This window comes from Crinia signifera, chromosome 7 (assembly GCF_055691185.1).
Source record: "Crinia signifera chromosome 7, ASM5569118v1, whole genome shotgun sequence".
NCBI lineage: Eukaryota > Metazoa > Chordata > Amphibia > Anura > Myobatrachidae > Crinia > Crinia signifera.
The window spans coordinates 104,881,996-104,906,704 of record NC_139223.1 but is presented as its reverse complement, the minus strand read 5'-3'; the positions used below and the strand labels follow the sequence as shown (position 1 = coordinate 104,906,704).

Sequence of the window (24,709 nt, the reverse complement as noted above, 5' to 3'; positions counted from 1 at the left end):
CAGTGCATGTATCTCACCTACAGCCATACCACATTGGATAGGCCCAATCTCGTCTGATCTTGGAAGCTAAGCAGTGTTGGGCCTGGTTAGTACTTGGGTGGGAGACCACATGGGATCACCAGGTTCTTTAGGTTTTTTCACATTACTGGCAAATTGTTTTTATTCTCTAGCTATTTAAATTGGAAACTTTTTCTTTTTATTGCCTGTAGAGACATTTGTAAGAGGTCAAACAGACACAATAGCCATCACCTAAAGACTTACCACACTGTTTAGGCCCAATTCCAACTGCTTTTGGCAGCTAAACAGTGTTGAGCCTCTTTAGTAGTTTAATTTAAGATCCCCTGCTAATATCATGTCCTGTAGGTCTTTTTACATTACCAACACATGATTTTTTTCAGTAAGCAAAAACAGTTAGGAAACTTTTTTATTAGCTTACCTGGTGATAGAAGTAGAAGAGGGCAAAACAGTGCATGTATCTCACCTACAGCCATACCACATTGGATAGGCTCAATCTCGTCTGATCTTGGAAGCTAAGCAGTGTTGGGCCTGGTTAGTACTTGGGTGGGAGACCACATGGGAACACCAGGTGCTGTAGGTTTTTTCACATTACTGGCAAATTGTTTTTATTCTCTAGCTATTTAAATTGGAAACTTTTTCTTTTTATTGCCTGTAGAGACATTTGTAAGAGGTCAAACAGACACAATAGCCATCACCTAAAGACTTACCACACTGTTTAGGCCCAATTCCAACTGCTTTTGGCAGCTAAACAGTGTTGAGCCTCTTTAGTAGTTTAATTTAAGATCCCCTGCTAATATCATGTCCTGTAGGTCTTTTTACATTAACAACACATGATTTTTTTCAGTAAGCAAAAACAGTTAGGAAGCTTTTTTATTAGCTTACCTGGTGATAGAAGAGAAGAGGGCAAAAAAGAGAATGCATCTCACCTACAGCCATACCACATTGGATAGGCCCAATCTCGTCTGATCTTGGAAGCTAAGCAGTGATGGGCCTGGTTAGTACTTGGGTGGGAGACCACATGGGAACACCTGGTGCTGTAGGTTTTTCACATTACTGGCAAATTGTTTTTATTCTCTAGCTATTTAAATTGGAAACTTTTTCTTTTTATTGCCAGTACAGACATTTGGAAGAGGTCAAACAGACACAATAGCCATCACCTAAAGACTTACCACACTGTTTAGGCCCAATTCCAACTGCTTTTGGCAGCTAAACAGTGTATGAGCCTCTTTAGTAGTTTCATTTAAGATCCCCTGCTAATATCATGTCCTGTAGGTCTTTTTACATTACCAAAACATGATTTTTTTCATTAAGCCAAAACAGTTAGGAAACTTTTTTATTAGCTTACCTGGTGATAGAAGCAGAAGAGGGCAAAACAGTGCTTGTATCTCACCTACAGCCATACCACATTGGATAGGCCCAATCTCGTCTGATCTTGGAAGCTAAGCAGTGTTGGGCCTGGTTAGTACTTGGGTGGGAGACCACATGGGAACACCTGGTGCTGTAGGTTTTTTCACATTACTGGCAAATTGTTTTTATTCTCTAGCTATTTAAATTGGAAACTTTTTCTTTTTATTGCCAGTACAGACATTTGGAAGAGGTCAAACAGACACAATAGCCATCACCTAAAGACTTACCACACTGTTTAGGCCCAATTCCAACTGCTTTTGGCAGCTAAACAGTGTATGAGCCTCTTTAGTAGTTTCATTTAAGATCCCCTGCTAATATCATGTCCTGTAGGTCTTTTTACATTACCAAAACATGATTTTTTTCATTAAGCCAAAACAGTTAGGAAACTTTTTTATTAGCTTACCTGGTGATAGAAGTAGAAGAGGGCAAAACAGTGCATGTATCTCACCTACAGCCATACCACATTGGATAGGCCCAATCTCGTCTGATCTTGGAAGCTAAGCAGTGTTGGGCCTGGTTAGTACTTGGGTGGGAGACCACATGGGAACACCAGGTGCTGTAGGTTTTTTCACATTACTGGCAAATTGTTTTTATTCTCTATCTATTTAAATTGGAAACTTTTTCTTTTTATTGCCAGCACAGACATTTAGAAGAGGTCAAACATACACAATAGCCATCACCTAAAGACTTACCACACTGTTTAGGCCCAATTCTAACTGCTTTTGGCAGCTAAACAGTGTTGAGCCTCTTTAGTAGTTTAATTTAAGATCCCCTGCTAATATCATGTCCTGTAGGTCTTTTTACATTGCCAACACATGATTTTTTTCAGTAAGCAAAAACAGTTACGAAACTTTTTTATTAGCTTACCTGGTGATAGAAGTAGAAGAGGGCAAAAAAGTGCCTGTTTCTCACCTACAGCCATACCACATTGGATAGGCCTAATCTCGTCTGATCTTGGAAGCTAAGCAGTGTTGGGCCTGGTTAGTACTTGGGTGGGAGACCACATGGGAACACCTGGTGCTGTAGGTTTTTTCACATTACTGGCAAATTGTTTTTATTCTCTAGCTATTTAAATTGGAAACTTTTTCTTTTTATTGCCAGTACAGACATTTGGAAGAGGTCAAACAGACACAATAGCCATCACCTAAAGACTTACCACACTGTTTAGGCCCAATTCCAACTGCTTTTGGCAGCTAAACAGTGTATGAGCCTCTTTAGTAGTTTCATTTAAGATCCCCTGCTAATATCATGTCCTATAGGTCTTTTTACATTACCAAAACATGATTTTTTTCATTAAGCCAAAACAGTTAGGAAACTTTTTTATTAGCTTACCTGGTGATAGAAGTAGAAGAGGGCAAAAAAGTGCGTGTATCTCACCTACAGCCATACCACATTGGATAGGCCAGAGCCGGCCTTAGGCATAGGCAAACTAGGCAATTGCCTAGGGCATTTGGAATGCCTAGGGGCATCAGCAGCTTCTGCTGATTAAAATGATATGCAGATTGCCTATATTCTGTGTGTGAGTGAGGCTGAATCTGCATATAAAATAGTGTATTCATGGAAATCACTGTAACATAGCATTCCGTATGCAGGTACAGCCACAGTCGCACACAAAATATAGGCATGCCGCATATCATTTTAATCATTGGAAGCTCCTTGTGTGTGCTGGTCATAACAATGCAAATAAGATGAATTTTCAACAAAAAAGGCAAACAATGTTAGCAGAACTGGCCTGGAGCTGCATGTCTTATTAAGTCAAAATGTATGAGGAACATCTGTATCCAAGCAGAGGCAGAGGTCACAGTGTTAGTGGCTGTGCGAGTGCTATCTGCAGGTGGGTTGGTTGTGCAATAGTGTTCGGCATATGTGTAAGTGTGTCATGTATAAATGCATTAATAATGTGCGACATATGTGTAACAGGCATTATGTGTGGCATGTGTATAAGTGCATTAATAATGTGCAACATATGTGTAATCGGCATTATGTGTGTCATGTGTATAAGGGCATTAATAATGTGCAACATATGTGTAAGGGGCATTATGTGTATGAAGGGCATTAATAAATGTTGGCATAATGTGTAAGGGGCATTATGGTTATAAGGACATTAATAATGTGTGTCATGTGTAAGGGGCATTACTGTGTGGTATTATCAGGGGTACAGAGAGAAAGGGGTAGGGGGTACAAATTACCCAGGCCAAAGTCTGATGGAAGGGCCCAGTAGGGGCCCTGGGCCCCCTCCCCTTAAGTGACAGCAGCAGCTGCAGCTCTTCTCCTATGTCCAGCACACACTGCTTTGTGCTGGGTTGCAGTGTGGCCATGGAGGTGCTTAAAATACAATATTTTCTCAGGATTTTTTTCTAAGGGTATAATGTGAGGAGTAATATAAATAAGGTAAAGTGGTACTACTGTGTGATGTAACCAGGGCCGGTGCAAGGCACCGGAGCGCCCCAGGCGAGTCGGGGTGGGGGCGCCCCGGTGCCGGGCGGGGGGGGGGGGGGGTCTTGGTTGGTACCTGCGTAAAAAAAACTTCTGTCCCCGGCGTCCCTGCTGAGTGCTGGTGTAGGGGTGTCCGTGCCGCCGGGGGAGCCTGCGGCGCTGTTATCGTGTATACGCTTGTCGCGCCCGGCGGGGTCCCTACAGTGCATAGAAAATAACTAGCGCTATGCGCGCGGCGTTATTTTCTATGCTCTGTAGGGACCCCGCCGGGCGCGACAAGCGTATACACGATAACAGCGCCGCAGGCTCCCCCGGCGGCACGGACACCCCTACACCAGCACTCAGCAGGGACGCCGGGGACAGAAGTTTTTTTTACGCAGGTACCACAGTGCAGGGGGTGAGGGGCGAACTGCCGCCCTCCAGGTGCCGGCGCCCTAGGCAAATGCCTAGAGCTGCCTAGTGGTGGCGCCGGCCCTGGATGTAACGTGAATAAGGGACACCATCGCAAGATATAAAGTGAATAAAGTTGCACTACTGTGTGGCATAATTTGAATTGGGGGTACTAATGTGTGGACTTGCCCCTTCCCAGCAAGAACACACCCCTGTTTGGGCTGAGCACCGAATATGTGCACTGTTTCTATTTAAAATATTGTGGGTAGGAGCACCAAAATGATGACTGCTATGATGAGGGTTGATGGTGCTTGGAATGGGGAGCAGGATCAGAGGCGGAATGGCGGTGCTAGGGGGCATCAACCAAAATCTTGCCTAGGGCATCATTTAGGCTAGGGCCGGCTCTGGGATAGGCCCAATCTCGTCTGATCTTGGCAGCTAAGCAGTATTGGGCCTGGTTAGTACTTGGGTGGGAGACCACATGGGAACACCAGGTGCTGTAGGTTTTTTCACATTACTGGCAAATTGTTTTTATTCTCTATCTATTTAAATTGGAAACTTTTTCTTTTTATTGCCAGCACAGACATTTAGAAGAGGTCAAACATACACAATAGCCATCACCTAAAGACTTACCACACTGTTTAGGCCCAATTCCAACTGCTTTTGGCAGTTAAACAGTGTTGAGCCTCTTTAGTAGTTTAATTTAAGATCCCCTGCTAATATCATGTCCTGTAGGTCTTTTTACATTGCCAACACATGATTTTTTTCAGTAAGCAAAAACAGTTACGAAACTTTTTTATTAGCTTACCTGGTGATAGAAGTAGAAGAGGGCAAAAAAGTGCCTGTACCTCACCTACAGCCATACCACATTGGATATGCCCAATCTCGTCTGATCTTGTAAGCTAAGCAGTGTTGGGCCTGGTTAGTACTTGGGTGGGAGACCACATGGGAACACCAGGTGCTGTAGGTTTTTTCACATTACTGGCAAATTGTTTTTATTCTCTAGCTATTTAAATTGGAAACTTTTTCTTTTTATTGCCTGTAGAGACATTTGTAAGAGGTCAAACATACACAATAGCCATCACCTAAAGACTTACCACACTGTTTAGGCCCAATTCCAACTGCTTTTGGCAGCTAAACAGTGTTGAGCCTCTTTAGTAATTTAATTTAAGATCCCCTGCTAATATCATGTCCTGTAGGTCTTTTTACATTACCAACACATGATTTTTTTCAGTAAGCAAAAACAGTTAGGAAGCTTTTTTATTAGCTTACCTGGTGATAGAAGAGAAGAGGGCAAAAAAGAGCATGTATCTCACCTACAGCCATACCACATTGGATAGGCCTGATCTTGGAAGCTAAGCAGTGTTGGGCCTGGTTAGTACTTGGGTGGGAGACCACATGGGAACACCTGGTGCTGTAGGTTTTTTCACATTACTGGCAAATTGTTTTTATTCTCTAGCTATTTAAATTGGAAACTTTTTCTTTTTATTGCCAGTACAGACATTTGGAAGAGGTCAAACAGACACAATAGCCATCACCTAAAGACTTACCACACTGTTTAGGCCCAATTCCAACTGCTTTTGGCAGCTAAACAGTGTATGAGCCTCTTTAGTAGTTTCATTTAAGATCCCCTGCTAATATCATGTCCTGTAGGTCTTTTTACATTACCAAAACATGATTTTTTTCATTAAGCCAAAACAGTTAGGAAACTTTTTTATAAGCTTACCTGGTGATAGAAGTAGAAGAGGGCAAAAAAGTGCATGTATCTCACCTACAGCCATACCACATTGGATAGGCCCAATCTCGTCTGATCTTGGAAGCTAAGCAGTGTTGGGCCTGGTTAGTACTTGGGTGGGAGACCACATGGGAACACCAGTTGCTGTAGGTTTTTTCACATTACTGGCAAATTGTTTTTATTCTCTATCTATTTAAATTGGAAACTTTTTCTTTTTATTGCCAGCACAGACATTTAGAAGAGGTCAAACATACACAATAGCCATCACCTAAAGACTTACCACGCTGTTTAGGCCAAATTCCAACTGCTTTTGGCAGCTAAACAGTGTTGAGCCTCTTTAGTAGTTTAATTTAAGATCCCCTGCTAATATCATGTCCTGTAGGTCTTTTTACATTGCCAACACATGATTTTTTTCAGTAAGCAAAAACTGTTACGAAACTTTTTTATTACCTTACCTGGTGATAGAAGTAGAAGAGGGCAAAAAAGGGCCTGTATCTCACCTACAGCCATACCACATTGGATATGCCCAATCTCGTCTGATCTTGGAAGCTAAGCAGTGTTGGGCCTGGTTAGTACTTGGGTGGGAGACCACATGGGATCACCAGGTTCTTTAGGTTTTTTCACATTACTGGCAAATTGTTTTTATTCTCTAGCTATTTAAATTGGAAACTTTTTCTTTTTATTGCCTGTAGAGACATTTGTAAGAGGTCAAACAGACACAATAGCCATCACCTAAAGACTTACCACACTGTTTAGGCCCAATTCCAACTGCTTTTGGCAGCTAAACAGTGTTGAGCCTCTTTAGTAGTTTAATTTAAGATCCCCTGCTAATATCATGTCCTGTAGGTCTTTTTACATTACCAACACATGATTTTTTTCAGTAAGCAAAAACAGTTAGGAAACTTTTTTATTAGCTTACCTGGTGATAGAAGTAGAAGAGGGCAAAACAGTGCATGTATCTCACCTACAGCCATACCACATTGGATAGGCCCAATCTCGTCTGATCTTGGAAGCTAAGCAGTGTTGGGCCTGGTTAGTACTTGGGTGGGAGACCACATGGGATCACCAGGTTCTTTAGGTTTTTTCACATTACTGGCAAATTGTTTTTATTCTCTAGCTATTTAAATTGGAAACTTTTTCTTTTTATTGCCTGTAGAGACATTTGTAAGAGGTCAAACAGACACAATAGCCATCACCTAAAGACTTACCACACTGTTTAGGCCCAATTCCAACTGCTTTTGGCAGCTAAACAGTGTTGAGCCTCTTTAGTAGTTTAATTTAAGATCCCCTGCTAATATCATGTCCTGTAGGTCTTTTTACATTACCAACACATGATTTTTTTCAGTAAGCAAAAACAGTTAGGAAACTTTTTTATTAGCTTACCTGGTGATAGAAGTAGAAGAGGGCAAAACAGTGCATGTATCTCACCTACAGCCATACCACATTGGATAGGCTCAATCTCGTCTGATCTTGGAAGCTAAGCAGTGTTGGGCCTGGTTAGTACTTGGGTGGGAGACCACATGGGAACACCAGGTGCTGTAGGTTTTTTCACATTACTGGCAAATTGTTTTTATTCTCTAGCTATTTAAATTGGAAACTTTTTCTTTTTATTGCCTGTAGAGACATTTGTAAGAGGTCAAACAGACACAATAGCCATCACCTAAAGACTTACCACACTGTTTAGGCCCAATTCCAACTGCTTTTGGCAGCTAAACAGTGTTGAGCCTCTTTAGTAGTTTAATTTAAGATCCCCTGCTAATATCATGTCCTGTAGGTCTTTTTACATTAACAACACATGATTTTTTTCAGTAAGCAAAAACAGTTAGGAAGCTTTTTTATTAGCTTACCTGGTGATAGAAGAGAAGAGGGCAAAAAAGAGAATGCATCTCACCTACAGCCATACCACATTGGATAGGCCCAATCTCGTCTGATCTTGGAAGCTAAGCAGTGATGGGCCTGGTTAGTACTTGGGTGGGAGACCACATGGGAACACCTGGTGCTGTAGGTTTTTCACATTACTGGCAAATTGTTTTTATTCTCTAGCTATTTAAATTGGAAACTTTTTCTTTTTATTGCCAGTACAGACATTTGGAAGAGGTCAAACAGACACAATAGCCATCACCTAAAGACTTACCACACTGTTTAGGCCCAATTCCAACTGCTTTTGGCAGCTAAACAGTGTATGAGCCTCTTTAGTAGTTTCATTTAAGATCCCCTGCTAATATCATGTCCTGTAGGTCTTTTTACATTACCAAAACATGATTTTTTTCATTAAGCCAAAACAGTTAGGAAACTTTTTTATTAGCTTACCTGGTGATAGAAGCAGAAGAGGGCAAAACAGTGCTTGTATCTCACCTACAGCCATACCACATTGGATAGGCCCAATCTCGTCTGATCTTGGAAGCTAAGCAGTGTTGGGCCTGGTTAGTACTTGGGTGGGAGACCACATGGGAACACCTGGTGCTGTAGGTTTTTTCACATTACTGGCAAATTGTTTTTATTCTCTAGCTATTTAAATTGGAAACTTTTTCTTTTTATTGCCAGTACAGACATTTGGAAGAGGTCAAACAGACACAATAGCCATCACCTAAAGACTTACCACACTGTTTAGGCCCAATTCCAACTGCTTTTGGCAGCTAAACAGTGTATGAGCCTCTTTAGTAGTTTCATTTAAGATCCCCTGCTAATATCATGTCCTGTAGGTCTTTTTACATTACCAAAACATGATTTTTTTCATTAAGCCAAAACAGTTAGGAAACTTTTTTATTAGCTTACCTGGTGATAGAAGTAGAAGAGGGCAAAACAGTGCATGTATCTCACCTACAGCCATACCACATTGGATAGGCCCAATCTCGTCTGATCTTGGAAGCTAAGCAGTGTTGGGCCTGGTTAGTACTTGGGTGGGAGACCACATGGGAACACCAGGTGCTGTAGGTTTTTTCACATTACTGGCAAATTGTTTTTATTCTCTATCTATTTAAATTGGAAACTTTTTCTTTTTATTGCCAGCACAGACATTTAGAAGAGGTCAAACATACACAATAGCCATCACCTAAAGACTTACCACACTGTTTAGGCCCAATTCTAACTGCTTTTGGCAGCTAAACAGTGTTGAGCCTCTTTAGTAGTTTAATTTAAGATCCCCTGCTAATATCATGTCCTGTAGGTCTTTTTACATTGCCAACACATGATTTTTTTCAGTAAGCAAAAACAGTTACGAAACTTTTTTATTAGCTTACCTGGTGATAGAAGTAGAAGAGGGCAAAAAAGTGCCTGTTTCTCACCTACAGCCATACCACATTGGATAGGCCTAATCTCGTCTGATCTTGGAAGCTAAGCAGTGTTGGGCCTGGTTAGTACTTGGGTGGGAGACCACATGGGAACACCTGGTGCTGTAGGTTTTTTCACATTACTGGCAAATTGTTTTTATTCTCTAGCTATTTAAATTGGAAACTTTTTCTTTTTATTGCCAGTACAGACATTTGGAAGAGGTCAAACAGACACAATAGCCATCACCTAAAGACTTACCACACTGTTTAGGCCCAATTCCAACTGCTTTTGGCAGCTAAACAGTGTATGAGCCTCTTTAGTAGTTTCATTTAAGATCCCCTGCTAATATCATGTCCTATAGGTCTTTTTACATTACCAAAACATGATTTTTTTCATTAAGCCAAAACAGTTAGGAAACTTTTTTATTAGCTTACCTGGTGATAGAAGTAGAAGAGGGCAAAAAAGTGCGTGTATCTCACCTACAGCCATACCACATTGGATAGGCCAGAGCCGGCCTTAGGCATAGGCAAACTAGGCAATTGCCTAGGGCATTTGGAATGCCTAGGGGCATCAGCAGCTTCTGCTGATTAAAATGATATGCAGATTGCCTATATTCTGTGTGTGAGTGAGGCTGAATCTGCATATAAAATAGTGTATTCATGGAAATCACTGTAACATAGCATTCCGTATGCAGGTACAGCCACAGTCGCACACAAAATATAGGCATGCCGCATATCATTTTAATCATTGGAAGCTCCTTGTGTGTGCTGGTCATAACAATGCAAATAAGATGAATTTTCAACAAAAAAGGCAAACAATGTTAGCAGAACTGGCCTGGAGCTGCATGTCTTATTAAGTCAAAATGTATGAGGAACATCTGTATCCAAGCAGAGGCAGAGGTCACAGTGTTAGTGGCTGTGCGAGTGCTATCTGCAGGTGGGTTGGTTGTGCAATAGTGTTCGGCATATGTGTAAGTGTGTCATGTATAAATGCATTAATAATGTGCGACATATGTGTAACAGGCATTATGTGTGGCATGTGTATAAGTGCATTAATAATGTGCAACATATGTGTAATCGGCATTATGTGTGTCATGTGTATAAGGGCATTAATAATGTGCAACATATGTGTAAGGGGCATTATGTGTATGAAGGGCATTAATAAATGTTGGCATAATGTGTAAGGGGCATTATGGTTATAAGGACATTAATAATGTGTGTCATGTGTAAGGGGCATTACTGTGTGGTATTATCAGGGGTACAGAGAGAAAGGGGTAGGGGGTACAAATTACCCAGGCCAAAGTCTGATGGAAGGGCCCAGTAGGGGCCCTGGGCCCCCTCCCCTTAAGTGACAGCAGCAGCTGCAGCTCTTCTCCTATGTCCAGCACACACTGCTTTGTGCTGGGTTGCAGTGTGGCCATGGAGGTGCTTAAAATACAATATTTTCTCAGGATTTTTTTCTAAGGGTATAATGTGAGGAGTAATATAAATAAGGTAAAGTGGTACTACTGTGTGATGTAACCAGGGCCGGTGCAAGGCACCGGAGCGCCCCAGGCGAGTCGGGGTGGGGGCGCCCCGGTGCCGGGCGGGGGGGGGGGGGGTCTTGGTTGGTACCTGCGTAAAAAAAACTTCTGTCCCCGGCGTCCCTGCTGAGTGCTGGTGTAGGGGTGTCCGTGCCGCCGGGGGAGCCTGCGGCGCTGTTATCGTGTATACGCTTGTCGCGCCCGGCGGGGTCCCTACAGTGCATAGAAAATAACTAGCGCTATGCGCGCGGCGTTATTTTCTATGCTCTGTAGGGACCCCGCCGGGCGCGACAAGCGTATACACGATAACAGCGCCGCAGGCTCCCCCGGCGGCACGGACACCCCTACACCAGCACTCAGCAGGGACGCCGGGGACAGAAGTTTTTTTTACGCAGGTACCACAGTGCAGGGGGTGAGGGGCGAACTGCCGCCCTCCAGGTGCCGGCGCCCTAGGCAAATGCCTAGAGCTGCCTAGTGGTGGCGCCGGCCCTGGATGTAACGTGAATAAGGGACACCATCGCAAGATATAAAGTGAATAAAGTTGCACTACTGTGTGGCATAATTTGAATTGGGGGTACTAATGTGTGGACTTGCCCCTTCCCAGCAAGAACACACCCCTGTTTGGGCTGAGCACCGAATATGTGCACTGTTTCTATTTAAAATATTGTGGGTAGGAGCACCAAAATGATGACTGCTATGATGAGGGTTGATGGTGCTTGGAATGGGGAGCAGGATCAGAGGCGGAATGGCGGTGCTAGGGGGCATCAACCAAAATCTTGCCTAGGGCATCATTTAGGCTAGGGCCGGCTCTGGGATAGGCCCAATCTCGTCTGATCTTGGCAGCTAAGCAGTATTGGGCCTGGTTAGTACTTGGGTGGGAGACCACATGGGAACACCAGGTGCTGTAGGTTTTTTCACATTACTGGCAAATTGTTTTTATTCTCTATCTATTTAAATTGGAAACTTTTTCTTTTTATTGCCAGCACAGACATTTAGAAGAGGTCAAACATACACAATAGCCATCACCTAAAGACTTACCACACTGTTTAGGCCCAATTCCAACTGCTTTTGGCAGTTAAACAGTGTTGAGCCTCTTTAGTAGTTTAATTTAAGATCCCCTGCTAATATCATGTCCTGTAGGTCTTTTTACATTGCCAACACATGATTTTTTTCAGTAAGCAAAAACAGTTACGAAACTTTTTTATTAGCTTACCTGGTGATAGAAGTAGAAGAGGGCAAAAAAGTGCCTGTACCTCACCTACAGCCATACCACATTGGATATGCCCAATCTCGTCTGATCTTGTAAGCTAAGCAGTGTTGGGCCTGGTTAGTACTTGGGTGGGAGACCACATGGGAACACCAGGTGCTGTAGGTTTTTTCACATTACTGGCAAATTGTTTTTATTCTCTAGCTATTTAAATTGGAAACTTTTTCTTTTTATTGCCTGTAGAGACATTTGTAAGAGGTCAAACATACACAATAGCCATCACCTAAAGACTTACCACACTGTTTAGGCCCAATTCCAACTGCTTTTGGCAGCTAAACAGTGTTGAGCCTCTTTAGTAATTTAATTTAAGATCCCCTGCTAATATCATGTCCTGTAGGTCTTTTTACATTACCAACACATGATTTTTTTCAGTAAGCAAAAACAGTTAGGAAGCTTTTTTATTAGCTTACCTGGTGATAGAAGAGAAGAGGGCAAAAAAGAGCATGTATCTCACCTACAGCCATACCACATTGGATAGGCCTGATCTTGGAAGCTAAGCAGTGTTGGGCCTGGTTAGTACTTGGGTGGGAGACCACATGGGAACACCTGGTGCTGTAGGTTTTTTCACATTACTGGCAAATTGTTTTTATTCTCTAGCTATTTAAATTGGAAACTTTTTCTTTTTATTGCCAGTACAGACATTTGGAAGAGGTCAAACAGACACAATAGCCATCACCTAAAGACTTACCACACTGTTTAGGCCCAATTCCAACTGCTTTTGGCAGCTAAACAGTGTATGAGCCTCTTTAGTAGTTTCATTTAAGATCCCCTGCTAATATCATGTCCTGTAGGTCTTTTTACATTACCAAAACATGATTTTTTTCATTAAGCCAAAACAGTTAGGAAACTTTTTTATAAGCTTACCTGGTGATAGAAGTAGAAGAGGGCAAAAAAGTGCATGTATCTCACCTACAGCCATACCACATTGGATAGGCCCAATCTCGTCTGATCTTGGAAGCTAAGCAGTGTTGGGCCTGGTTAGTACTTGGGTGGGAGACCACATGGGAACACCAGTTGCTGTAGGTTTTTTCACATTACTGGCAAATTGTTTTTATTCTCTATCTATTTAAATTGGAAACTTTTTCTTTTTATTGCCAGCACAGACATTTAGAAGAGGTCAAACATACACAATAGCCATCACCTAAAGACTTACCACGCTGTTTAGGCCAAATTCCAACTGCTTTTGGCAGCTAAACAGTGTTGAGCCTCTTTAGTAGTTTAATTTAAGATCCCCTGCTAATATCATGTCCTGTAGGTCTTTTTACATTGCCAACACATGTTTTTTTTCAGTAAGCAAAAACTGTTACGAAACTTTTTTATTACCTTACCTGGTGATAGAAGTAGAAGAGGGCAAAAAAGGGCCTGTATCTCACCTACAGCCATACCACATTGGATATGCCCAATCTCGTCTGATCTTGGAAGCTAAGCAGTGTTGGGCCTGGTTAGTACTTGGGTGGGAGACCACATGGGATCACCAGGTTCTTTAGGTTTTTTCACATTACTGGCAAATTGTTTTTATTCTCTAGCTATTTAAATTGGAAACTTTTTCTTTTTATTGCCTGTAGAGACATTTGTAAGAGGTCAAACAGACACAATAGCCATCACCTAAAGACTTACCACACTGTTTAGGCCCAATTCCAACTGCTTTTGGCAGCTAAACAGTGTTGAGCCTCTTTAGTAGTTTAATTTAAGATCCCCTGCTAATATCATGTCCTGTAGGTCTTTTTACATTACCAACACATGATTTTTTTCAGTAAGCAAAAACAGTTAGGAAGCTTTTTTATTAGCTTACCTGGTGATAGAAGAGAAGAGGGCAAAAAAGAGCATGTATCTCACCTACAGCCATACCACATTGGATAGGCCCAATCTCGTCTGATCTTGGAAGCTAAGCAGTGTTGGGCCTGGTTAGTACTTGGGTGGGAGACCACATGGGAACACCAGGTGCTGTAGGTTTTTTCAAATTACTGGCAAATTGTTTTTATTCTCTAGCTATTTAAATTGGAAACTTTTTCTTTTTATTGCCTGTAGATACATTTGTAAGAGGTCAAACAGACACAATAGCCATCACCTAAAGACTTACCACACTGTTTAGGCCCAATTCCAACTGCTTTTGGCAGCTAAACAGTGTATGAGCCTCTTTAGTAGTTTCATTTAAGATCCCCTGCTAATATCATGTCCTGTAGGTCTTTTTACATTACCAAAACATGATTTTTTTCATTAAGCCAAAACAGTTAGGAAACTTTTTTATTAGCTTACCTGGTAATAGAAGTAGAAGAGGGCAAAAAGTGTATGTATCTCACCTACAGCCATACCACAATGGATAGGCCCAATCTCGTCTGATCTTGGAAGCTAAGCAGTGTTGGGCCTGGTTAGTACTTGGGTGGGAGACCACATGGGAACACCAGGTGCTGTAGGTTTTTTCACATTACTGGCAAATTGTTTTTATTCTCTATTTAAATTGGAAACTTTTTCTTTTTATTGCCAGCACAGACATTTAGAAGAGGTCAAACATACACAATAGCCATCACCTAAAGACTTACCACACTGTTTAGGCCCAATTCCAACTGCTTTTGGCAGCTAAACAGTGTTGAGCCTCTTTAGTAGTTTAATTTAAGATCCCCTGCTAATATCATGTCCTGTAGGTCTTTTTACATTGCCAACACATGATTTTTTTCAGTAAGCAAAAACAGTTACGAAACTTTTTTATTAGCTTACCTGGTGATAGAAGTAGAAGAGGGCAAAAAAGTGCCTGTATATCACCTACAGCCATACCACATTGGATATGCCCAATCTCGTCTGATCTTGGAAGCTAAGCAGTGTTGGGCCTGGTTAGTACTTGGGTGGGAGACCACATGGGAACACCAGGTGCTGTAGGTTTTTTTCACATTACTGGCAAATTGATTTTATTCTCTAGCTATTTAAATTGGAAACTTTTTCTTTTTATTGCCTGTAGAGACATTTGTAAGAGGTCAAACAGACACAATAGCCATCACCTAAAGACTTACCACACTGTTTAGGCCCAATTCCAACTGCTTTTGGCAGCTAAACAGTGTTGAGCCTCTTTAGTAGTTTAATTTAAGATCCCCTGCTAATATCATGTCCTGTAGGTCTTTTTACATTACCAACACATGATTTTTTTCAGTAAGCAAAAACAGTTAGGAAGCTTTTTTATTAGCTTACCTGGTGATAGAAGAGAAGAGGGCAAAAAAGAGCATGTATCTCACCTACAGCCATACCACATTGGATAGGCCCAATCTCGTCTGATCTTGGAAGCTAAGCAGTGTTGGGCCTGGTTAGTACTTGGGTGGGAGACCACATGGGAACACCTGGTGCTGTAGGTTTTTTCACATTACTGGCAAATTGTTTTTATTCTCTAGCTATTTAAATTGGAAACTTTTTCTTTTTATTGCCTGTAGAGACATTTGTAAGAGGTCAAACAGACACAATAGCCATCACCTAAAGACTTACCACACTGTTTAGGCCCAATTCCAACTGCTTTTGGCAGCTAAACAGTGTATGTGCCTCTTTAGTAGTTTCATTTAAGATCCCCTGCTAATATCATGTCCTGTAGGTCTTTTTACATTACCAAAACATGATTTTTTTCATTAAGCCAAAACAGTTAGGAAACTTTTTTATTAGCTTACCTGGTAATAGAAGTAGAAGAGGGTAAAAAGTGCATGTATCTCACCTACAGCCATACCACAATGGATAGGCCCAATCTCGTCTGATCTTGGAAGCTAAGCAGTGTTGGGCCTGGTTAGTACTTGGGTGGGAGACCACATGGGAACACCAGGTGCTGTAGGTTTTTTCACATTACTGGCAAATTGTTTTTATTCTCTATTTAAATTGGAAACTTTTTCTTTTTATTGCCAGCACAGACATTTAGAAGAGGTCAAACATACACAATAGCCATCACCTAAAGACTTACCACACTGTTTAGGCCCAATTCCAACTGCTTTTGGCAGCTAAACAGTGTTGAGCCTCTTTAGTAGTTTAATTTAAGATCCCCTGCTAATATCATGTCCTGTAGGTCTTTTTACATTGCCAACACATGATTTTTTTCAGTAAGCAAAAACAGTTACGAAACTTTTTTATTAGCTTACCTGGTGATAGAAGTAGAAGAGGGCAAAAAAGTGCCTGTATATCACCTAGAGCCATACCACATTGGATATGCCCAATCTCGTCTGATCTTGGAAGCTAAGCAGTGTTGGGCCTGGTTAGTACTTGGGTGGGAGACCACATGGGAACACCAGGTGCTGTAGGTTTTTTTCACATTACTGGCAAATTGATTTTATTCTCTAGCTATTTAAATTGGAAACTTTTTCTTTTTATTGCCTGTAGAGACATTTGTAAGAGGTCAAACAGACACAATAGCCATCACCTAAAGACTTACCACACTGTTTAGGCCCAATTCCAACTGCTTTTGGCAGCTAAACAGTGTTGAGCCTCTTTAGTAGTTTAATTTAAGATCCCCTGCTAATATCATGTCCTGTAGGTCTTTTTACATTACCAACACATGATTTTTTTCAGTAAGCAAAAACAGTTAGGAAGCTTTTTTATTAGCTTACCTGGTGATAGAAGAGAAGAGGGCAAAAAAGAGCATGTATCTCACCTACAGCCATACCACATTGTATAGGCCCAATCTCGTCTGATCTTGGAAGCTAAGCAGTGTTGGGCCTGGTTAGTACTTGGGTGGGAGACCACATGGGAACACCTGGTGCTGTAGGTTTTTTCACATTACTGGCAAATTGTTTTTATTCTCTAGCTATTTAAATTGGAAACTTTTTCTTTTTATTGCCTGTAGAGACATTTGTAAGAGGTCAAACAGACACAATAGCCATCACCTAAAGACTTACCACACTGTTTAGGCCCAATTCCAACTGCTTTTGGCAGCTAAACAGTGTATGAGCCTCTTTAGTAGTTTCATTTAAGATCCCCTGCTAATATCATGTCCTGTAGGTCTTTTTACATTACCAAAACATGATTTTTTTCATTAAGCCAAAACAGTTAGGAAACTTTTTTATTAGCTTACCTGGTAATAGAAGTAGAAGAGGGTAAAAAGTGCATGTATCTCACCTACAGCCATACCACAATGGATAGGCCCAATCTCGTCTGATCTTGGAAGCTAAGCAGTGTTGGGCCTGGTTAGTACTTGGGTGGGAGACCACATGGGAACACCAGGTGCTGTAGGTTTTTTCACATTACTGGCAAATTGTTTTTTTATTCTCTAGCTATTTAAATTGGAAACTTTTTCTTTTTATTGCCTGTAGAGACATTTGTAAGAGGTCAAACAGACACAATAGCCATCACCTAAAGACTTACCACACTGTTTAGGCCCAATTCCAACTGCTTTTGGCAGCTAAACAGTGTTGAGCCTCTTTAGTAGTTTAATTTAAGATCCCCTGCTAATATCATGTCCTTTAGGTCTTTTTACATTACCAACACATGATTTTTTTCAGTAAGCAAAAACAGTTAGGAAGCTTTTTTATTAGCTTACCTGGTGATAGAAGAGAAGAGGGCAAAAAAGAGCATGTATCTCACCTACAGCCATACCACATTGGATAGGCCCAATCTCGTCTGATCTTGGAAGCTAAGCAGTGTTGGGCCTGGTTAGTACTTGGGTGGGAGACCACATGGGAACACCTGGTGCTGTAGGTTTTTCACATTACTGGCAAATTGTTTTTATTCTCTAGCTATTTAAATTGGAAACTTTTTCTTTTTATTGCCAGTACAGACATTTGGAAGAGGTCAAACATACACAATAGCCATCACCTAAAGACTTACCACACTGTTTAGGCCCAATTCCAACTGCTTTTGGCAGCTAAACAGTGTATGAGCCTCTTTAGTAGTTTCATTTAAGATCCCCTGCTAATATCATGTCCTGTAGGTCTTTTTACATTACCAAAACATGATTTTTTTCATTAAGCCAAAACAGTTAGGAAACTTTTTTATTAGCTTACCTGGTAATAGAAGTAGAAGAGGGTAAAAAGTGCATGTATCTCACCTACAGCCATACCACAATGGATAGGCCCAATCTCGTCTGATCTTGGAAGCTAAGCAGTGTTGGGCCTGGTTAGTACTTGGGTGGGAGACCACATGGGAACACCAGGTGCTGTAGGTTTTTTCACATTACTGGCAAATTGTTTTTATTCTCTATTTAAATTGGAAACTTTTTCTTTTTATTGCCAGCACAGACATTTAGAAGAGGTCAAACATACACAATAGCCATCACCTAAAGACTTACCACACTGTTTAGGCCCAATTCCAACTGCTTTTGGCAGCTAAACAGTGTTGAGCCTCTTTAGTAGTTTAATTTAAGATCCCCTGCTAATATCATGTCCTGTAGGTCTTTTTACATTGCCAACACATGATTTTTTTCAGTAAGCAAAAACAGTTACGAAACTTTTTTATTAGCTTACCTGGTGATAGAAGTAGAAGAGGGCAAAAAAGTGCCTGTATATCACCTACAGCCATACCACATTGGATATGCCCAATCTCGTCTGATCTTGGAAGCTAAGCAGTGTTGGGCCTGGTTAGTACTTGGGTGGGAGACCACATGGGATCACCAGGTTCTTTAGGTTTTTTCACATTACTGACAAATTGTTTTTATTCTCTAGCTATTTAAATTGGAAACTTTTTCTTTTTATTGCCTGTAGAGACATTTGTAAGAGGTCAAACAGACACAATAGCCATCACCTAAAGACTTACCACACTGTTTAGGCCCAATTCCAACTGCTTTTGGCAGCTAAACAGTGTTGAGCCTCTTTAGTAGTTTAATTTAAGATCCCCTGCTAATATCATGTCCTGTAGGTCTTTTTACATTACCAACACATGATTTTTTTCAGTAAGCAAAAACAGTTAGGAAGCTTTTTTATTTGCTTACCTGGTGATAGAAGAGAAGAGGGCAAAAAAGAGCATGTATCTCACCTACAGCCATACCACATTGGATAGGCCCAATCTCGTCTGATCTTGGAAGCTAAGCAGTGTTGGGCCTGGTTAGTACTTGGGTGGGAGACCACATGGGAACACCTGGTGCTGTAGGTTTTTCACATTACTGGCAAATTGTTTTTATTCTCTAGCTATTTAAATTGGAAACTTTTTCTTTTTATTGCCTGTACAGACATTTGGAAGAGGTCAAACAGACACAATAGCCATCACCTAAAGACTTACCACACTGTTTAGGCCCAATTCCAACTGCTTTTGGCAGCTAAACAGTGTATGAGCCTCTTTAGTATTTTCATTTAAGATCCCCTGCTAATATCATGTCCTGTAGGTCTTTTTACATTACCAAAACATGATTTTTTTCATTAAGCCAAAACAGTTAGGAAACTTTTTTATTAGCTTACCTGGTGATAGAAGTAGAAGAGGGCAAAACAGTGCATGTATCTCACCTACAGCCATACCACATTGGATAGGCCCAATCTCGTCTGATCTTGGAAGCTAAGCAGTGTTGGGCCTGGTTAGTACTTGGGTGGGAGACCACATGGGAACACCAGGTGCTGTAGGTTTTTTCACATTACTGGCAAATTGTTTTTATTCTCTATCTATTTAAATTGGAAACTTTTTCTTTTTATTGCCAGCACAGACATTTAGAAGAGGTCAAACATACACTATAGCCATCCCCTAAAGACTTACCTCACTGTTTAGGCCCAATTCCAACTGCTTTTGGCAGCTAAACAGTGTTGAGCCTCTTTAGTAGTTTAATTTAAGATCCCCTGCTAATATCATGTCCTGTATGTCTTTTTACATTGCCAACACATGATTTTTTTCAGTAAGCAAAAACAGTTACGAAACTTTTTTATTAGCTTACCTGGTGATAGAAGTAGAAGAGGGCAAAAAAGTGCCTGTATCTCACCTACAGCCATACCACATTGGATATGCCCAATCTCATCTGATCTTGGAAGCTAAGCAGTGTTGGGCCTGGTTAGTACTTGGGTGGGAGACCACATGGGAACACCAGGTGCTGTAGGTTTTTTCACATTACTGGCAAATTGTTTTTATTCTCTAGCTATTTAAATTGGAAACTTTTTCTTTTTATTGCCTGTAGATACATTTGTAAGAGGTCAAACAGACACAATAGCCATCACCTAAAGACTTACCACACTGTTTAGGCCCAATTCCAACTGCTTTTGGCAGCTAAACAGTGTATGAGCCTCTTTAGTAGTTTCATTTAAGATCCCCTGCTAATATCATGTCCTGTAGGTCTTTTTACATTACCAAAACATGATTTTTTTCATTAAGCCAAAACAGTTAGGAAACTTTTTTATTAGCTTACCTGGTAATAGAAGTAGAAGAGGGCAAAAAGTGCATGTATCTCACCTACAGCCATACCACAATGGATAGGCCCAATCTCGTCTGATCTTGGAAGCTAAGCAGTGTTGGGCCTGGTTAGTACTTGGGTGGGAGACCACATGGGAACACCAGGTGCTGTAGGTTTTTTCACATTACTGGCAAATTGTTTTTATTCTCTATTTAAATTGGAAACTTTTTCTTTTTATTGCCAGCACAGACATTTAGAAGAGGTCAAACATACACAATAGCCATCACCTAAAGACTTACCACACTGTTTAGGCCCAATTCCAACTGCTTTTGGCAGCTAAACAGTGTTGAGCCTCTTTAGTAGTTTAATTTAAGATCCCCTGCTAATATCATGTCCTGTAGGTCTTTTTACATTGCCAACACATGATTTTTTTCAGTAAGCAAAAACAGTTACGAAACTTTTTTATTAGCTTACCTGGTGATAGAAGTAGAAAAGGGCAAAAAAGTGCCTGTATATCACCTACAGCCATACCACATTGGATATGCCCAATCTCGTCTGATCTTGGAAGCTAAGCAGTGTTGGGCCTGGTTAGTACTTGGGTGGGAGACCACATGGGAACACCAGGTGCTGTAGGTTTTTTTCACATTACTGGCAAATTGATTTTATTCTCTAGCTATTTAAATTGGAAACTTTTTCTTTTTATTGCCTGTAGAGACATTTGTAAGAGGTCAAACAGACACAATAGCCATCACCTAAAGACTTACCACACTGTTTAGGCCCAATTCCAACTGCTTTTGGCAGCTAAACAGTGTTGAGCCTCTTTAGTAGTTTAATTTAAGATCCCCTGCTAATATCATGTCCTGTAGGTCTTTTTACATTACCAACACATGATTTTTTTCAGTAAGCAAAAACAGTTAGGAAGCTTTTTTATTAGCTTACCTGGTGATAGAAGAGAAGAGGGCAAAAAAGAGCATGTATCTCACCTACAGCCATACCACATTGGATAGGCCCAATCTCGTCTGATCTTGGAAGCTAAGCAGTGTTGGGCCTGGTTAGTACTTGGGTGGGAGACCACATGGGAACACCTGGTGCTGTAGGTTTTTTCACATTACTGGCAAATTGTTTTTATTCTCTAGCTATTTAAATTGGAAACTTTTTCTTTTTATTGCCTGTAGAGACATTTGTAAGAGGTCAAACAGACACAATAGCCATCACCTAAAGACTTACCACACTGTTTAGGCCCAATTCCAACTGCTTTTGGCAGCTAAACAGTGTTGAGCCTCTTTAGTAGTTTAATTTAAGATCCCCTGCTAATATCATGTCCTGTAGGTCTTTTTACATTACCAACACAAGATTTTTTTCAGTAAGCAAAAACAGTTAGGAAGCTTTTTTATTAGCTTACCTGGTGATAGAAGTAGAAGAGGGCAAAAAAGTGCCTGTATCTCACCTACAGCCATACCACATTGGATATGCCCAATCTCGTCTGATCTTGGAAGCTAAGCAGTGTTGGGCCTGGTTAGTACTTGGGTGGGAGACCACATGGGAACACCTGGTGCTGTAGGTTTTTTCACATTACTGGCAAATTGTTTTTATTCTCTATCTATTTAAATTGGAAACTTTTTCTTTTTATTGCCAGCACAGACATTTAGAAGAGGTCAAACATACACAATAGCCATCACCTAAAGACTTACCACACTGTTTAGGCCCAATTCCAACTGCTTTTGGCAGTTAAACAGTGTTGAGCCTCTTTAGTAGTTTAATTTAAGATCCCCTGCTAATATCATGTCCTGTAGGTCTTTTTACATTGCCAACACATGATTTTTTTCAGTAAGCAATAACAGTTACGAAACTTTTTTATTAGCTTACCTGGTGATAGAAGTAGAAGAGGGCAAAAAAGTGCCTGTACCTCACCTACAGCCATACCACATTGGATATGCCCAATCTCGTCTGATCTTGGAAGCTAAGCAGTGTTGGGCCTGGTTAGTACTTGGGTGGGAGACCACATGGGAACACCAGGTGCTGTAGGTTTTTTCACATTACTGGCAAATTGTTTTTATTCTCTAGCTATTTAAATTGGAAACTTTTTCTTTTTATTGCCTGTAGAGACATTTGTAAGAGGTCAAACAGACACAATAGCCATCACCTAAAGACTTACCACACTGTTTAGGCCCAATTCCAACTGCTTTTGGCAGCTAAACAGTGTTGAGCCTCTTTAGTAGTTTAATTTAAGATCCCCTGCTAATATCATGTCCTGTAGGTCTTTTTACATTACCAACACATGATTTTTTTCAGTAAGCAAAAACAGTTAGGAAGCTTTTTTATTAGCTTACCTGGTGATAAAAGAGAAGAGGGCAAAAAAGAGAATGTATCTCACCTACAGCCATACCACATTGGATAGGCCCAATCTCGTCTGATCTTGGAAGCTAAGCAGTGATGGGCCTGGTTAGTACTTGGGTGGGAGACCACATGGGAACACCTGGTGCTGTAGGTTTTTTCACATTACTGGCAAATTGTTTTTATTCTCTAGCTATTTAAATTGGAAACTTTTTCTTTTTATTGCCAGTACAGACATTTGGAAGAGGTCAAACAGACACAATAGCCATCACCTAAAGACTTACCACACTGTTTAGGCCCAATTCCAACTGCTTTTGGCAGCTAAACAGTGTATGAGCCTCTTTAGTAGTTTAATTTAAGATCCCCTGCTAATATCATGTCCTGTAGGTCTTTTTACATTACCAAAACATGTTTTTTTTCATTAAGCCAAAACAGTTAGGAAACTTTTTTATTAGCTTACCTGGTGATAGAAGTAGAAGAGGGCAAAACAGTGCATGTATCTCACCTACAGCCATACCACATTGGATAGGCCCAATCTCGTCTGATCTTGGAAGCTAAGCAGTGTTGGGCCTGGTTAGTACTTGGGTGGGAGACCACATGGGAACACCAGGTGCTGTAGGTTTTTTCACATTACTGGCAAATTGTTTTTATTCTCTAGCTATTTAAATTGGAAACTTTTTCTTTTTATTGCCTGTAGAGACATTTGTAAGAGGTCAAACAGACACAATAGCCATCACCTAAAGACTTACCACACTGTTTAGGCCCAATTCCAACTGCTTTTGGCAGCTAAACAGTGTTGAGCCTCTTTAGTAGTTTCATTTAAGATCCCCTGCTAATATCATGTCCTGTAGGTCTTTTTACATTACCAACACATGATTTTTTTCAGTAAGCAAAAACAGTTAGGAAGCTTTTTTATTAGCTTACCTGGTGATAGAAGAGAAGAGGGCAAAAAAGAGAATGCATCTCACCTACAGCCATACCACATTGGATAGGCCCAATCTCGTCTGATCTTGGAAGCTAAGCAGTGATGGGCCTGGTTAGTACTTGGGTGGGAGACCACATGGGAACACCTGGTGCTGTAGGTTTTTCACATTACTGGCAAATTGTTTTTATTCTCTAGCTATTTAAATTGGAAACTTTTTCTTTTTATTGCCAGTACAGACATTTGGAAGAGGTCAAACAGACTAAATAACAATCACCTAAAGACTTACCACACTGTTTAGGCCCAATTCCAACTGCTTTTGGCAGCTAAACAGTGTATGAGCCTCTTTAGTAGTTTCATTTAAGATCCCCTGCTAATATCATGTCCTGTAGGTCTTTTTACATTACTAAAACATGATTTTTTTCATTAAGCCAAAACAGTTAGGAAACTTTTTTATTAGCTTACCTGGTGATAGAAGTAGAAGAGGGCAAAACAGTGCTTGTATCTCACCTACAGCCATACCACATTGGATAGGCCCAATCTCGTCTGATCTTGGAAGCTAAGCAGTGTTGGGCCTGGTTAGTACTTGGGTGGGAGACCACATGGGAACACCAGGTGCTGTAGGTTTTTTCACATTACTGGCAAATTGTTTTTATTCTCTAGCTATTTAAATTGGAAACTTTTTCTTTTTATTGCCTGTAGAGACATTTGTAAGAGGTCAAACAGACACAATAGCCATCACCTAAAGACTTACCACACTGTTTAGGCCCAATTCCAACTGCTTTTGGCAGCTAAACAGTGTTGAGCCTCTTTAGTAGTTTAATTTAAGATCCCCTGCTAATATCATGTCCTGTAGGTCTTTTTACATTACCAACACATGATTTTTTTCAGTAAGCAAAAACAGTTAGGAAGCTTTTTTATTAGCTTACCTGGTGATAGAAGAGAAGAAGGCAAAAAAGAGAATGTATCTCACCTACAGCCATACCACATTGGATAGGCCCAATCTCGTCTGATCTTGGAAGCTAAGCAGTGATGGGCCTGGTTAGTACTTGGGTGGGAGACCACATGGGAACACCTGGTGCTGTAGGTTTTTTCACATTACTGGCAAATTGTTTTTATTCTCTAGCTATTTAAATTGGAAACTTTTT

General features: G+C 40.8%; 37 non-coding genes and 7 pseudogenes across 37 annotated transcripts; all 44 read left to right on the top strand.

The window, feature by feature from the left end:
- Positions 1-15: 15 nt before the first annotated feature.
- On the top strand, positions 16-134 carry LOC146025118 (5S ribosomal RNA; annotated as a pseudogene).
- Positions 135-479: 345 nt separating this feature from the next.
- On the top strand, positions 480-598 carry LOC146023109 (5S ribosomal RNA). Its single transcript, XR_014452537.1, has one exon. It is a non-coding gene; the product is annotated as a 5S ribosomal RNA (ribosomal RNA).
- A 344-nt stretch (positions 599-942) lies between these two features.
- Positions 943-1,061, top strand: LOC146022960 (5S ribosomal RNA). Its single transcript, XR_014452394.1, has one exon. It is a non-coding gene; the product is annotated as a 5S ribosomal RNA (ribosomal RNA).
- Positions 1,062-1,406: 345 nt separating this feature from the next.
- Positions 1,407-1,525, top strand: LOC146022142 (5S ribosomal RNA). Its single transcript, XR_014451610.1, has one exon. It is a non-coding gene; the product is annotated as a 5S ribosomal RNA (ribosomal RNA).
- A 346-nt stretch (positions 1,526-1,871) lies between these two features.
- Positions 1,872-1,990, top strand: LOC146021765 (5S ribosomal RNA). Its single transcript, XR_014451242.1, has one exon. It is a non-coding gene; the product is annotated as a 5S ribosomal RNA (ribosomal RNA).
- A 345-nt stretch (positions 1,991-2,335) lies between these two features.
- On the top strand, positions 2,336-2,454 carry LOC146023335 (5S ribosomal RNA). The gene has a single exon (XR_014452757.1). It is a non-coding gene; the product is annotated as a 5S ribosomal RNA (ribosomal RNA).
- A 2,648-nt stretch (positions 2,455-5,102) lies between these two features.
- LOC146022889 (5S ribosomal RNA) lies at positions 5,103-5,221 on the top strand. Its single transcript, XR_014452327.1, has one exon. It is a non-coding gene; the product is annotated as a 5S ribosomal RNA (ribosomal RNA).
- A 344-nt stretch (positions 5,222-5,565) lies between these two features.
- On the top strand, positions 5,566-5,674 carry LOC146025180 (5S ribosomal RNA; annotated as a pseudogene).
- Positions 5,675-6,020: 346 nt separating this feature from the next.
- Positions 6,021-6,139, top strand: LOC146024130 (5S ribosomal RNA). Its single transcript, XR_014453521.1, has one exon. It is a non-coding gene; the product is annotated as a 5S ribosomal RNA (ribosomal RNA).
- A 345-nt stretch (positions 6,140-6,484) lies between these two features.
- LOC146025032 (5S ribosomal RNA) lies at positions 6,485-6,603 on the top strand (annotated as a pseudogene).
- A 345-nt stretch (positions 6,604-6,948) lies between these two features.
- LOC146025117 (5S ribosomal RNA) lies at positions 6,949-7,067 on the top strand (annotated as a pseudogene).
- A 345-nt stretch (positions 7,068-7,412) lies between these two features.
- LOC146023108 (5S ribosomal RNA) lies at positions 7,413-7,531 on the top strand. Its single transcript, XR_014452536.1, has one exon. It is a non-coding gene; the product is annotated as a 5S ribosomal RNA (ribosomal RNA).
- A 344-nt stretch (positions 7,532-7,875) lies between these two features.
- On the top strand, positions 7,876-7,994 carry LOC146022959 (5S ribosomal RNA). Its single transcript, XR_014452393.1, has one exon. It is a non-coding gene; the product is annotated as a 5S ribosomal RNA (ribosomal RNA).
- Positions 7,995-8,339: 345 nt separating this feature from the next.
- On the top strand, positions 8,340-8,458 carry LOC146022141 (5S ribosomal RNA). The gene has a single exon (XR_014451609.1). It is a non-coding gene; the product is annotated as a 5S ribosomal RNA (ribosomal RNA).
- A 346-nt stretch (positions 8,459-8,804) lies between these two features.
- Positions 8,805-8,923, top strand: LOC146021764 (5S ribosomal RNA). Its single transcript, XR_014451241.1, has one exon. It is a non-coding gene; the product is annotated as a 5S ribosomal RNA (ribosomal RNA).
- A 345-nt stretch (positions 8,924-9,268) lies between these two features.
- On the top strand, positions 9,269-9,387 carry LOC146023333 (5S ribosomal RNA). The gene has a single exon (XR_014452755.1). It is a non-coding gene; the product is annotated as a 5S ribosomal RNA (ribosomal RNA).
- Positions 9,388-12,034: 2,647 nt separating this feature from the next.
- LOC146022888 (5S ribosomal RNA) lies at positions 12,035-12,153 on the top strand. The gene has a single exon (XR_014452326.1). It is a non-coding gene; the product is annotated as a 5S ribosomal RNA (ribosomal RNA).
- A 344-nt stretch (positions 12,154-12,497) lies between these two features.
- On the top strand, positions 12,498-12,606 carry LOC146025178 (5S ribosomal RNA; annotated as a pseudogene).
- Positions 12,607-12,952: 346 nt separating this feature from the next.
- On the top strand, positions 12,953-13,071 carry LOC146024128 (5S ribosomal RNA). Its single transcript, XR_014453519.1, has one exon. It is a non-coding gene; the product is annotated as a 5S ribosomal RNA (ribosomal RNA).
- A 345-nt stretch (positions 13,072-13,416) lies between these two features.
- Positions 13,417-13,535, top strand: LOC146025031 (5S ribosomal RNA; annotated as a pseudogene).
- Positions 13,536-13,879: 344 nt separating this feature from the next.
- LOC146021763 (5S ribosomal RNA) lies at positions 13,880-13,998 on the top strand. The gene has a single exon (XR_014451240.1). It is a non-coding gene; the product is annotated as a 5S ribosomal RNA (ribosomal RNA).
- A 345-nt stretch (positions 13,999-14,343) lies between these two features.
- On the top strand, positions 14,344-14,462 carry LOC146023063 (5S ribosomal RNA). Its single transcript, XR_014452493.1, has one exon. It is a non-coding gene; the product is annotated as a 5S ribosomal RNA (ribosomal RNA).
- A 341-nt stretch (positions 14,463-14,803) lies between these two features.
- Positions 14,804-14,922, top strand: LOC146022498 (5S ribosomal RNA). The gene has a single exon (XR_014451952.1). It is a non-coding gene; the product is annotated as a 5S ribosomal RNA (ribosomal RNA).
- Positions 14,923-15,267: 345 nt separating this feature from the next.
- Positions 15,268-15,386, top strand: LOC146022140 (5S ribosomal RNA). The gene has a single exon (XR_014451608.1). It is a non-coding gene; the product is annotated as a 5S ribosomal RNA (ribosomal RNA).
- A 345-nt stretch (positions 15,387-15,731) lies between these two features.
- LOC146023062 (5S ribosomal RNA) lies at positions 15,732-15,850 on the top strand. The gene has a single exon (XR_014452492.1). It is a non-coding gene; the product is annotated as a 5S ribosomal RNA (ribosomal RNA).
- Positions 15,851-16,191: 341 nt separating this feature from the next.
- Positions 16,192-16,310, top strand: LOC146022506 (5S ribosomal RNA). Its single transcript, XR_014451959.1, has one exon. It is a non-coding gene; the product is annotated as a 5S ribosomal RNA (ribosomal RNA).
- Positions 16,311-16,655: 345 nt separating this feature from the next.
- Positions 16,656-16,774, top strand: LOC146022748 (5S ribosomal RNA). Its single transcript, XR_014452190.1, has one exon. It is a non-coding gene; the product is annotated as a 5S ribosomal RNA (ribosomal RNA).
- Positions 16,775-17,119: 345 nt separating this feature from the next.
- On the top strand, positions 17,120-17,238 carry LOC146023061 (5S ribosomal RNA). The gene has a single exon (XR_014452491.1). It is a non-coding gene; the product is annotated as a 5S ribosomal RNA (ribosomal RNA).
- Positions 17,239-17,584: 346 nt separating this feature from the next.
- LOC146022138 (5S ribosomal RNA) lies at positions 17,585-17,703 on the top strand. Its single transcript, XR_014451606.1, has one exon. It is a non-coding gene; the product is annotated as a 5S ribosomal RNA (ribosomal RNA).
- A 344-nt stretch (positions 17,704-18,047) lies between these two features.
- Positions 18,048-18,166, top strand: LOC146023060 (5S ribosomal RNA). Its single transcript, XR_014452490.1, has one exon. It is a non-coding gene; the product is annotated as a 5S ribosomal RNA (ribosomal RNA).
- A 341-nt stretch (positions 18,167-18,507) lies between these two features.
- Positions 18,508-18,626, top strand: LOC146025030 (5S ribosomal RNA; annotated as a pseudogene).
- A 344-nt stretch (positions 18,627-18,970) lies between these two features.
- Positions 18,971-19,089, top strand: LOC146022137 (5S ribosomal RNA). Its single transcript, XR_014451605.1, has one exon. It is a non-coding gene; the product is annotated as a 5S ribosomal RNA (ribosomal RNA).
- A 345-nt stretch (positions 19,090-19,434) lies between these two features.
- LOC146021762 (5S ribosomal RNA) lies at positions 19,435-19,553 on the top strand. The gene has a single exon (XR_014451239.1). It is a non-coding gene; the product is annotated as a 5S ribosomal RNA (ribosomal RNA).
- A 345-nt stretch (positions 19,554-19,898) lies between these two features.
- Positions 19,899-20,017, top strand: LOC146021592 (5S ribosomal RNA). The gene has a single exon (XR_014451072.1). It is a non-coding gene; the product is annotated as a 5S ribosomal RNA (ribosomal RNA).
- Positions 20,018-20,362: 345 nt separating this feature from the next.
- Positions 20,363-20,481, top strand: LOC146023058 (5S ribosomal RNA). The gene has a single exon (XR_014452488.1). It is a non-coding gene; the product is annotated as a 5S ribosomal RNA (ribosomal RNA).
- Positions 20,482-20,822: 341 nt separating this feature from the next.
- LOC146022486 (5S ribosomal RNA) lies at positions 20,823-20,941 on the top strand. The gene has a single exon (XR_014451941.1). It is a non-coding gene; the product is annotated as a 5S ribosomal RNA (ribosomal RNA).
- Positions 20,942-21,286: 345 nt separating this feature from the next.
- On the top strand, positions 21,287-21,405 carry LOC146022136 (5S ribosomal RNA). The gene has a single exon (XR_014451604.1). It is a non-coding gene; the product is annotated as a 5S ribosomal RNA (ribosomal RNA).
- Positions 21,406-21,750: 345 nt separating this feature from the next.
- On the top strand, positions 21,751-21,869 carry LOC146025415 (5S ribosomal RNA). The gene has a single exon (XR_014454113.1). It is a non-coding gene; the product is annotated as a 5S ribosomal RNA (ribosomal RNA).
- A 345-nt stretch (positions 21,870-22,214) lies between these two features.
- On the top strand, positions 22,215-22,333 carry LOC146022475 (5S ribosomal RNA). The gene has a single exon (XR_014451930.1). It is a non-coding gene; the product is annotated as a 5S ribosomal RNA (ribosomal RNA).
- A 344-nt stretch (positions 22,334-22,677) lies between these two features.
- On the top strand, positions 22,678-22,796 carry LOC146022958 (5S ribosomal RNA). Its single transcript, XR_014452392.1, has one exon. It is a non-coding gene; the product is annotated as a 5S ribosomal RNA (ribosomal RNA).
- Positions 22,797-23,142: 346 nt separating this feature from the next.
- On the top strand, positions 23,143-23,261 carry LOC146021760 (5S ribosomal RNA). Its single transcript, XR_014451237.1, has one exon. It is a non-coding gene; the product is annotated as a 5S ribosomal RNA (ribosomal RNA).
- A 344-nt stretch (positions 23,262-23,605) lies between these two features.
- On the top strand, positions 23,606-23,724 carry LOC146022957 (5S ribosomal RNA). Its single transcript, XR_014452391.1, has one exon. It is a non-coding gene; the product is annotated as a 5S ribosomal RNA (ribosomal RNA).
- Positions 23,725-24,069: 345 nt separating this feature from the next.
- LOC146021759 (5S ribosomal RNA) lies at positions 24,070-24,188 on the top strand. Its single transcript, XR_014451236.1, has one exon. It is a non-coding gene; the product is annotated as a 5S ribosomal RNA (ribosomal RNA).
- Positions 24,189-24,532: 344 nt separating this feature from the next.
- LOC146022956 (5S ribosomal RNA) lies at positions 24,533-24,651 on the top strand. Its single transcript, XR_014452390.1, has one exon. It is a non-coding gene; the product is annotated as a 5S ribosomal RNA (ribosomal RNA).
- The last annotated feature ends 58 nt before the right edge of the window (positions 24,652-24,709 follow it).